Source organism: Peromyscus californicus, unplaced genomic scaffold, assembly GCF_007827085.1.
Source record: "Peromyscus californicus insignis strain IS unplaced genomic scaffold, ASM782708v3 Scaffold_2__1_contigs__length_46816999, whole genome shotgun sequence".
NCBI lineage: Eukaryota > Metazoa > Chordata > Mammalia > Rodentia > Cricetidae > Peromyscus > Peromyscus californicus.
Window position 1 is genome coordinate 38,895,086 of NW_026294540.1, and position 12,709 is coordinate 38,907,794.

Sequence of the window (12,709 nt, forward strand, 5' to 3'; positions counted from 1 at the left end):
ATATTCCCTCTTTCCCTTCAGAAAGTGATTCCTGAATTTCTGAATCTAATCTCCTTTGTTTATTCTTTTCCCTGGCCATGTCCAGCAGCAATATGTAACTAACCCCCCAAATGGTGACAAACATCCATAACCCACTGAATGGCAAAAAAAACCACCCACCCTACCTCTTGGGAATGTTGGCATCATATTCTCTATACTGCATCCTGTTGTCTGGGGGTGATGGCCTCTTTGGGGGACCCTGAGAAAATTAGGATAAGGTGTAAGTCCTAGTTAGAAAAGTCTGTGAGTCTGGACAATCACACCCAGCAGCCCTGAAGCTGTTCTGGATGCAGAACTCTGAGGAAACCGCAAGAGAGGTATTATGAAAGGCTGGATCACCTGGACCACCCATTTTCATTTCAAGATCCCCTTGTTCTGAAAACACACAAACTTTCAAAGGTAACATATATATCTACATTAACAAAAGTATAGAATGTGCAGTGTGTACAAAGCAGGCAAAAATGATTTTTTGTTTTATATTGAAGCAGGTAAAATATACATCAGTGTGTTGGGTTTTTTAGGTTTATTTCCTTATGTCTGTAACCAGGATTTTCAAAGAGTGTCCCCTGATGAAATGTGATCTCTATCAACCTTCAATGAATCCACAGTCTTTTGTTTTCTGTGGAAACAAAAGCATAACCTCTTCTCCAATGCAACATATTTTTTACTTCCATTTTGAAGTTAACACATTTATAAAATATATAAATTGGTTCAGTTTTGCAGTTTCCATAATCCAGTGTCTCTCAGCAGCTATTGTTCACACCTCAGCAATCAAAAAATTTAAAGTCAACAAAACACTACATAGGATTCAGAATCTCTGTATATTTTCTCTCTATACATGGCTTATGGTTTTATATTATTTTATTTTATTTTAAAGGCTTATTTTATTATTTATGAACTATTTTTCCTTGACTGTCTATACCCATTTTCTTTTCTTTTGAACCCTTCACATGTTTTTTAAACATACTGTAACCTGTTTAGAGGTCTTTACCTTTCCGGATGTGTCTTTATTGAGCATCTTAAGCTGCTATGTCATCCAATGGTGTGGCTCATTGCTGGAGACACAACCAAACACAAACTACCTGTTCTTCTGGTTCTTAGAATGTTACCATCCCCTCCCCTGTAATGATCCCTGAGTTTTAGGTTCAGGAGTTATATTGTAGATGCAACTTTGAGACAGGGATACAAAACTCTTCATTTCTGTTGGTTGTGGTTTTCTGTAGTGGTCTCTGTCTGTTTCCTTCATAAGGGTTGATTGCTTTACATTTCTTTGGTGAAAACAACAAAGATTTAGAGTATAGTTAGGGATTATGCTGATTTAGTAAAGTGATGCTTGTAGGTTCCCTTCCAACATCCATAGGTTCATTAGCCATGGGTAGTAACTAGGTTTACATTACCAGTTATGGTTTACCTCTTGTTGATCAGATCTTAAGTCTAAGTAGACAATTGTTGGATATCAGTATGATCTACATGCCTCTATTGCAGCTTTCAGGTTATTTTATCATGCTGATATTTTGTGTGGTTCACACTTATATAAGATGCTTGGTGTCTTTGCTCCTTTGGAATCTTATATATCACTGAATATAAAAATATAGATTCCTGCTTTCTTTAAAATGAATAGCAGAAAGAGCAATATATTGTTCTCTCTATTTTTGTATTTTTTCATTTTTGCTGTTTATTATCTTTCTTTTTTATTGAAAGTGAAGTCCTCTCTCATACAATATGACTGGACCACAGTTTCCCCTCAATCCACTCCTCCCAGCTCACCCCAACCTATCCTCTCCCTCAGATCTACTCCCTTCACTTTTTCTTCAGAAAAGATCGTGCCTACAAGAGTCAAACATTCCAACAGGACAAAACAAGATACACTAAGACAAGGCAAAAGCCTTCATATAGAGGCACATATGTACTCAGATTGGGAGCTAGAAACCTCAGAAGAGAGAGAATGTTCAAGGTTTATATAATGGGTCTAGGTTAGTTCATTCAATATTTTCTCTAGTTTTATTCAATTTTCTGCAAATTTCAGTTTTTAAACAACTGAATACTTTTTCTTTTTTTTTGAATTTGTAATATAGTTACATCATTTTCTGCCTTACATTTCTTCATCTAAACTTTCACAAACAGCTTTCCTGACTTTTTCAAATCTATGGCCTCTTCTTCATTAAGTGTTATTACAGGCATATATGTATGTGTACATACTCTCTATATAACTTTTTCAGTCTTTATAATGTTATTTGTATGTATGTTTTCAGTGCTGACCATTTGGTATTGGATAACTGATATGTGTGCTTTTTCCAAGGGAAGACTATTTTTCCCACTTTCAGCCTTTATTCATTCAATGTAGATTTTTTTGTGTGAGGTTGGGGCCTTAAAGTCTCTTCCTGAACTACTTTGTAATGTCTATTAGCATTTTCTTTGTTCAGTTTATGTTTATGCATCACATTGGTAAAACTTAAGAGTGTAGCTCCTGATATTGGGATACACAGTCTCAGAGAAAAAACTCTGATCCTCCGCCTTTTACAATCTTTTAGCCCCCCTGTTCTGCATGTTCTCTGAGCTTTAGATGTGGGAATTGTTTTGTAGATGTGTCAGACATGACTAGGCTCCAGAATTCTGCCATTTGATTGGTTATGGTTTTCTCCCATAAATTGTTGCAAAGAAATTTTTCTTTGGTGAGGGAGAAACTATATTTATATGTGGGTATAATGATATTTTTGTTAAACATTAGCCTGTTTTATTAAAGTGATGGATGTAGATTTTTCATTTACACTGCATTTGTATATTTATACCCAAAGTAACATGTATTATAGGTATTTTTAGATAGATAGTTCATAGTATGGCTGCTTAGTATTCTTTCAGATATATTTGAGTTAATCTTGTATCCTGCCACATTACTGAAGAAGTTTATCAGCTGGAGGAGTTCCCTGGTAGAATTTTTTGGGTTGCTTATATACACTATCATATCATCTGCAAATAGGGAAAGTTTGACTTCTTCCTTTCCAGTTTCTATCCCTTTGATCTCCTTTTGTTGTCCTGTTACTATAGCTAGAACTTCAAGTACTACATTGAATAAATATGGGGAGAGTGAACAGCTTTGTCTTGTTCCTGATTTTAGTGCAATCACTTTGAGTTTCTCTCCATTTAATTTGATATTGGCTGTCGGCTTGTTGTAAATTGCCTTTATTATATTTAGGTGTGTTCCTTGTATTTCTGATCTCTCCAAGACCTTTATCATGAAGGGGTGTTAGATTTTCTCAAAGGCTTTTTTGGCATCTGAGATGATCATATGTTTTTTTTCTTTCAGTTTGTTTATGTGGTGTATTACATGGAAAGATTTTTGTATGTTGAATCATCCTTACATCCCTGGGGTGATGGTAGATCATTGTTTTGATGTGCTCTTGGATTCTGTTTGCCAAAATTTTATTCAGTATTTTTGCATCAGTGTTCATGAGGGAGATTGGTCTGTAATTCTTTTTCTTTGTTGCATCTTTTTGTGGTTTGGGTATCAGGGTAACTGATAAAAAGTGTTTGGTAATGTTCCTTCTGTTTCTATTGTGTAGAACAATTTGAAGAGTACTGGAATTAGCCCTTTTTTGAAATTCTGGTAGAATTCTATGCTGAAACCATCTGGTCCTGGACTGTGTTTGGTTGGAGACTTTTAATGACTGTTTCTATTTCCTTAGGGGTTATTGGCCCATGTAAATTGTTTATCTGGTCTTGATTTAACTTTGGTATATGGTACCTATTTCCATTTCTTTCAGATTTTCCAATTTTGTGGAGTACAGGTTTTCGAAGTATGACCTGATGATTCTCTGGAATTCCTCATTGTCTGTTGTTATATCTCCCTTCTAATTTCTGATTTTGTCGTTTTGGATGCTCTCTCTCTGCCTTTTGGTTAATTTGGATAAAGGCTTATCTTCTTGATTTTTTTCAAAGAACCAACTCTTTGTTTTATTTATTGTTTGTATTTTTCACTTTGTTTCTACTTCATTGATTTTAGTCCTCAATTTGATTATTTCCTGGCATCAATGCCTTCTGGGTGAGTTTTGGTTCTTTTTGCTCTTGAGCTTCCAGGTGTGCTGTTAAGTCATGAGTGTTAGATTTCTCCATCTTCATTATGTCCATATTTAATGCTATGAATTTTCCTCTTAGCCCTGCTTTCATAGTGTCCCATGAGTTTGGGTATGAAGTACTTTCATTTTTATTGAATTCTAGGAAATCTTAATTTCTTTCTTTATTTCTTCCTTGACTCATTGGTGATTCATTTGGGCACTGTCCAGTTTCCATGAGGCTTTCTGTAAATTTTGTTGTTGATGAAATCTAACTTTGAGTCATGGTGGTCCAATAGGATACAGGAGGCTATTCCAATTTTTTTTTATCCATTGAGATTTACTTTGTGATCGAGCATGTGGTTGATTATAGAGAAGGCTCCATGGGGTGCTGAGAAGAAGGTATATTCTTTTGTGTTTCAGTGAAATGTTCTGTATATATCTATTAAGTCCATTTGAGTCATAACTTCTGTTAGGTCCCTTATTTCTCTGTTAAGTTTCAATCTGGCAGATTCACCCAGTGGTAAGTTGGGGTGTTGAAATCTCCCACTATTAATGTGTGGGGCTTGATGTCGATTTAAGCTTTAGTAATGTTTCTTTTATGTATGTGGGTGTTCTTGTATTTGGGGCATAAATGTTCAGAATTAAGACTTCATATTGGTCAATTTTCCCTGTGATAAGTATGTAATGTCCTTTGTGATCTCTTTTGATTCATTCTAGTTTGAAGTCTATTTTCCTAGATATTAGGATAGCTACACCAGCTTGCTTCTTAAGTCCATTTTATTGGAAAGTATTTTCCCTGCCTTTTACTCTGAGGTAGTGTCTGGCTTTAAAGTTGAGGTATGTTTCTTGTATGCAGCAGAAGAATGAATCCTGTTTTGTATCCATTCTGTCAGCCTGTGTCTTTTAATAGGTGAATTGAGACCAATGATATTAATGGATATTAATAACAGTGATTGTTAATTCCTGTTATTTTTGTTGGTAATTGTTGTGTGTTTCTCTGGTATTTGTTGGTGTGGGATTATCTATTGCCTGTATTTTCATGGTTGCATCTAACTTCCTTAGGTTGGATTTGTCCTTCTAGTGCTTTCTGAGGGGCTGGATATGTGTATAGGTATTGTTTAAATCTGGTTTTATCATGGAATATTTTGTTTGCTCCATCTATAGTGATTGAGAGTTTTGCTGCATATAATAGTCTGGGCTGGCATCCATGGTCTCTTAGTGTCTGCCTAAGGTCTAGCCAGGACCTTCTGGCTTTCAGAGTCTCCACTGAGAAGTCAGGTGTTATTCTGATGTGCCTGACTTTATATGTTACTTGGTCTTTTTCCTTTGCAGCTCTTAATATTTTTTCTTTATTATGTATGTTTAGTGATTTGATTATTATGTGGCAAGGAATTTTTTTTAGATCAATTCTAGTTGGTGTTCTGTAAGCTTCTTGTACCTTCATAGGCATTTCCTTCTTTAAGTTGGGAAAGTTTTCTTCTATTATTTTGTTGAATATATTTTCTATGCCTTTGAGTTAGTATTTTTCTACTTCTTCTATCCCTGTTATTTTAGGTTTGGGGCTTTCATGGTGTCCAAGATTTCCATGATGTTTTATGTTATGACTTTTTTGACTTTAGTATTGTCTTTGACTGATGAATCTGTTTCCTCTATTGTATCTTCAATGCCAGAGATTCTCTCTTCCATCTCTTGCATTCTGTTAGCTATGCTTGCATCTGTAGTTCCTGTTTGTTTACTCAGATAGTCAATTTCCAGCCTTCCCTCAGTTTGTGTCTTCTTTATTGCCTCTATTTCAGTTTTCAAATCTTAGACTTTTTCATTCACCTGTTTAATTGCTTTTCCTTGGCTTTCTTTAAGGGATTTACTGATTTCTTCCAATTATTTGTTTGTCTTTTCTTCAAATTCTTTAATGATAGTTTTCATTTTATCTTTAAAGGACTCTATTATCTTCTTAAAGCCATTTTAAAGGCCTTTTTCTTCAGCTTCTTCTGCTTTGCGATGTTCAAGTCTTGCTGATGTAGCACCACTAGGTTCTGATGGTGCCATATTGGTCTTTATGTTGTTGACTGTATTTTTGCACTGGTGTCTATCCATCCCTTCCTCCATTACATTCAAGTGCTGTCTGTTTCTGAGGGAGACTTTGGGTTCAATTGATACTTTTGGTCTAATGGTTGGTCTTGGTCTAATCCAGGCTCTTGGTCCAATCTGTGCTGATGGATTCTGTGTCTCAGGGAGCAGAACTTAGTCCAATGGGCACCAGTGGGCTCTGCCTCAAGGAGCAGCTATTCCCAATGAGTGCAGGGTGGGACCTGTTTTCTGTTCCCAATAGGTGCAAGGTGGGCTTATGTCTCTGTTTTTCACTGTTGTCACAGTGGGAGGTTTTCTTCGCAAGGAGGTGGGGGAAGGGGCAGCTGGCTAGTCCCTGGGGTTCCAATGGCTTGGTGGAAGAGCATAGGGTGTTCCCCCCAGGGCCTAGGAAGTAGGGACCTGGTCTGCCCAGTTCAGAGATGGGGCTTTACCTGTTCCCAATTGGTGCAGGGTGGGTTTGTGGCTCTGGTTTTCAGTGGTGTTGCAGGGGGCAGTTCTCTTGGCCATAATTGAACTTTGAACATATCTATTGCCCACAAATTTTAACTAACAAGAATACCTAAATAAATTGAATTTTCAGCAGTAGCTTCTATTTGGAAATAGATTGTCTGTATGTGAGACACAGTGAAGGACTCTTCTATTTTGTTTAAATATATATTTAAGAAAATCTCACTGAAAAGTTAAGTAAGTTCAATTATTACTATACTAAATTAAAAGATTTTATGAGAAAGACTCAATTCATCAAAACAATCAATTTTTTCTAGATTGTGTTTTGTTCTTAAAATATTTCAAAGAGTTCTCATCAGGTTTAACAAGAATAATGTAGCACTTTGGGAAAAAGATGCATCCTAGCAGGCCTGCACTGGAGGCCAAGATAGAGAAGACCTCCACAGTTACCATGGCCTTGTCCTTGGTGCTGTGGTAGACAGGGAGGAAGGTGACCCAGACACTGCAGAACACCAGCATGCTGAAAGTGATGAACTTGGCTTCATTGAATGTGTCAGGCAGGTTCCTGGCCAGGAAAGCCAGAGTGAAGCTCCCTAGGGCCAGGATCCCCAAGTATCCCAGCACACAGTAGAAAGCAGTAAGTGAGCCCTTTTTGCACAAAATGATGATGTGACTATGTTCAGAGTGTGCATCTGCCTCAATATAGGGAGGCGAGGTTCCCAGCCAGACTCCAAGAAGAATAAGCTGGATCAGGACACAGATGGGGATGACAGAGTTATGGATGCCTGAGACAAGCAGCCTACTCATTGTCCTTCCTGGTTTCAGGGCTCTAAAGACCAGAATTACAGTTATAGTTTTGGCCAGAACAGTGGAAAGAGCCAGAGTGAACACAAGTGCAAATGTAATTTGCTGCAATATGCAGGAGGCTGTGCTTGGGTGGCCAATGAAGAGAAAGGAACATAGAAAGCAGAGGAGGAGGGAGATGAGCAGGATGAAGCTGAGCGTCCGGTTATTGGCCTTAACAATGGGTGAGTCTTGATGTTTGAGAAAGGTCCCCAAAACTACAGCTGTGCTGACAGAGAAGCACAGAGCTGTGCAGGCCAGAGCCATGCCCAGAGAATCCTCAAAGGACAGGAATGTCACTGACTTGGGAAGGCAGTTGGTTCTTTCAGGATTTGAATACTCTTGAAGTGGGCAAGGGATGCACTCCTCCTGATCTATGGGAAGAAATGAATCAACATTTAAGCTTCTACAATTATTTTCATTTTGTACTTCAGCCATGAAGAGCACTGAGGTTGTGTGTAGCCTTGTTCATTCTGTCTTACTATCATGTCAAGAAGGACACTACCTCTTTAGACATCCCCTTCCTAATGTCTGCCATGAATACCTCATGGTACGACATGGGCTGACAAGTTTGTTCTTCTTTGTCAAAGACAATGAAAATAAATTTGTAATCTACTTTTTCAATTGAAGTAAAACTGTCAAGTAATCCTTTAAAGAATTCTAAACTTAAGCCACACCAGCTTGATCAGACTTCAACTGCTCAGGTGTGAAGTCAGAAAGTTTTTGTGTTTGTTCCAGCCTGCTGGTGGTAGGGACAAATCTCTCCCACTTGTGTTTCCCAAGTAAACACACAGAGGCTTATATTTTATAACTGTATGGCCATTAACTCAGGCCTACCATTGACTAGCTCTTACACTTAGACTCAGCCCATTCTTGTTAATCTACGTGTTGCCACATGTTCCGTGGCTTTTCCTGTATGCTCCCTGGACTGTGGGCTGACTTCTGCTGACTCAGCCTTCCTCTTCCTAGAATTCTTCTTGTCAGTTTATCCCACCTATACTTCCTGCCTGGCTACTAGCCAATCAGTATTTTATTTATCAACCAATCAGAGGAACACATTCACAGCATACAGAAAGATATTCCCCATCACAGTGCAGGCCAAACCAGTCAGAACGGTGATCCCCTGCTACAACAAAGGCCTAGCTAACAGCCAGACGGACAACTTCCAACTTGAACAGGGATTCCCAACTAGACCAGAGGTCAGACCAGCTGCCAGAAATCCAGGCCACAAAGACTAGAAAACTAAAGAGCAAACAGAAACCGAGAAAGAAAACACCCAATGAATGAAGAGAAACTTTGAATTCAGGGACTAGAACTAATCATTCCAAACCCAGATGCCTAAATGCCAGTGAAAAAATACAATAAACAACAGCTAGAGGAATATGACCCCACAAGAGCCCATCCATCCTGTGATATCAAGACCTGAATATTTCAACATTGCCAAAGCAAAAGAAAATCACCTTGAAACAACTTTATTGAATATGATAGAAGTCCTTAAGGAAGAAATGAAAAACTCCTTTAAATAAATTGATGAAAAGCTAATTGAAAAATAAATGAAATGAACAAATCCCTTAAAGAATGTCAAGAAAGCCAAGAATAAAACAAGCAGGTGGAGAAAAGTATCCATGGCATGAAAATTGAAATAGAAGCAATAGCAAAAACACACACTTAATAATTTCAAGAAAAAGAACAATCTGAGTGAGCAAACGTGAACTACAGATACAAGCAGCACCAATAGAATGCAAGAAATACAAGACATTGAATGCAAAAGAAGTAGTTTCATTGGGCAAAGAAAATACTCAATCTAAAAAACTCTTAACACAAAACATCAAGGAAATCTGGGACACTGTGAAATGACCAAATCTAGTAATAATCAGAAAAGAAAAAGGAGAAGAATCTCAGCATAAAAACCTAGAAAATACATTTAATAAAATCATAGAAGAAAATTTCCATTACTTAAAGAAGGACATGCCTCTAAAGGTACATGAAGCTTAGAAAAAACACACAACAAATAGATTCGATCAGAAAAGAAAGTCCTCATGTCACATAATAATCAAAACACTACATGTCCAGAACAAAGGAAGACTACTAAAAGCTGCAAGGGAAAAAAGGCCAAGTAAAATATAAAGGCTGACCTATAACAATCACACACGACTTCTCAACAGAGATTCCAAACCACAGAATTTAAGAGACAACACATGATAGCCCAGACTAATACACCCAGTGAAACCTTCTATCACCATAGATAGAAAAACCAAAAGTGAAATTTAAATAATACCTACCCACAAATTCAGTCCTATAGAAAGTACTCAAAGGAAAACTCTAACCCAAGGAAGTCATATAATACCCACAAATATACTAGCAATAGTTAATCTTTCGTCAACACAATCAAAAGAAGGAAAACACACACACACACACACACACACACACACACACACATACACACACACACACAACTATCACCAGCACCAACAACATAATAACAACAATTACAATCACTGGTTATTAATATCTCTCAACATCAATGGACTCCATTCCTCAATAAAAACACGCTGTGTTTTGTATCCATCCATCAGAATGGATATAAAAGAGGATCCATCCTTCTGTTGTATACAAGAAACATACCTCAACATTAAAGGTAGATATCACCTCTGAGTAAATGATTGAAAAAAAAGATTTTCTAATCAAATAGACCTAAGAAGCATGCTAGTGTAACTATCTTAATATGTAACAGCATAGGCTCAAAACAAAGTGAATCAAAAGAGATGGAGAAGGAAGTTCTTAATTGGAAAAATCCACCAGGATGACATCTCAATTTTAAATATTTATGCCTCAAATGCACATTTGTGGCATTTGTGAAAGAAACATTTCTAAAGCTTACATCACACATCGAGGCCCACACATTAACAGTGGGAAACTTCAACACCACACTTTCACCATTAGATAGGCCATCCAGATAGAAACTAAACAAAGAAATAATGGAATTAACAGACATTATGACACAAATGGACCTATCAGGTATCTACAAAACATTTCACCCAAACACAAAGGAATATATCTTCTCACCACCTCATAGAACCTTCTCCAAAATTGACCATATAATTGGGCACAAGACAAATCTCCATAGCTATAAAAATATTGAAATAACCTTCCGTATCCTATCAGACCACCATGGATTAAGCAAGATAAAGACTACAAACGTAGGGAAACTGAACAGTTCGCTAAAGATGACCACTAGGTCAAGGAAGAAAGAAAGAAAGAAATTAAAGCCTTCCTAGAATTCAATGAAAATGAACACACAACATAGGTAAACTGAATGGACACAATGAAAGCAGTACTAAGAGAAAAATTCATATCACCAAGTGCCTGAATAAAGAAATTAGAGAATTTTCATACCAGAGACTTAGCAACACACTTGAAAGCTATAGGACAAAGAGAAGAAGGCCTAACCAAGAGGAGTAGATGGCAAGATACATCCAAATATAAAGAAGAGGCACAGAGTACACCCATAGACAAAACCAGAAAAGAAAACCCCTACAGCATATCATTACTAAAACACTAGCAAAGAAAAATATTTTAGAATATATTTTAATTATCACTTAAAAAAACTTAATAAGAAGGTATGTTAAAAGCTACAAGAGAAAACAAAACACAAGGCAAATATAAATGAAAATCCAAGAGATTAGAAGCTGATTTCTAAATGGAATCTATGGGAGCCAGAAAAGCCTAGAGCAAAGCATGTCAAGTCCTGAAAGACTATGTTGGCCAGCCTAGAGAAATGTACCCAGCAAATTATCTGCCCTACTGAAGGAAAAATATAAACATTCTAAGACATAAACAGCCTACAAAATCATATCCATCAAACCAGAACTAAAGAAAACATAGGAAATAATATTTGAGACTGAAGAAAACAATGACCATAGCAGAGCGATGGTAGAAAGAAAGAAGACATAATTATTACAACATAAAACACCACTGAGACCACAGAAAACAACAAATTTTAACAGCACAGTGACCACAAATAACACAAGTTTCTACAATATCTTAAATATCAATGGCCTCAATTTGTCATTTAAAAATGTGGACTAGCTGAATGGAAAAAACCAAAGTTTCAACATAATCTAATTGCGTCTCGTTCTTCCATGTTCAGGTGCTCTCCCTTGGAGTCTGCTCTTTTCTCAAGGAAAGAGAGGAGCAGTGGATCTGGTGGAGAGAGGAGCTGAGGGCCAATTGGGAGGAGTGGAGGGAGGGGAGGATGCAGTCAGGATGGACTGTATGAAAGAAGAATAAATACAAAGAAAAGTGAAAAACATAAATAGAAATATGAAACAGCAAATCTAAATCCCAGGAGCCAAAACCAACAAAGTGGAAATCAACTTGTCCAATTTCAACAACTAGCAGCAATGATCAGCAAGTATTCCATAAAACTGAGGAAAGGCACACTTTCAAGCACATTTCCTAAAAGAAGTATTACCCTAATTTTCAAACCATATAAGACATTTCAAAAAGATTCTAGTATCTAGCAATATCCGTGACTGACAGATTGGAAAAACTTGAATGAGAATAATTGATAGCTCACCTCAAATTCAACACCACATTAATAAGACCAGATTTCATGATCAAGACGTCTTTAATAAGGAACACTCAAGATTCGTCCACAGACACAAATTGCCAAAGGGCACAGCATACACACCACACTGAGGTAAGTCCTAAATCAGACATCAGTGGAATAGAATGCTTAATTCATGAAGAAACTTGGAATTAGTGAAAGTGTTACTACAAACATGCCAGTTCCCCAAACACAGGTGTCACATTTTGTTCACTGCAGGTCATGAGCAGGCAGGGGGAGTGCCTTTGTATAATGGGTCCAATTCAATGGGACTTGTCCCATTGACCAATTACTTGTCCAATTCAATGGGTCAGGAAGTAAAATATAGCAGATAAATATGATCAAAGTAGAGTACAGCCAGATATCAGTCATGATCAAATTCCTCATCCTATGCATTTAATACATAACACTAAATTTGTAAAAATACACAAGAACACAGCAAAAATGACAAAGAAAAGAAGTTGATAGAAGGAAAACAAGTTGAAATGAAGAAAAAGGAATTACAGGGAAAAAATACTACCCAAACCAATAATGTAAATAAAGAAATAATTAAATACAATTGACAAAATCCCAAACTGAGAACTTGGGAAACAAACTCACTATGTCCACATCCAACAGGTCAGGGAAAAGG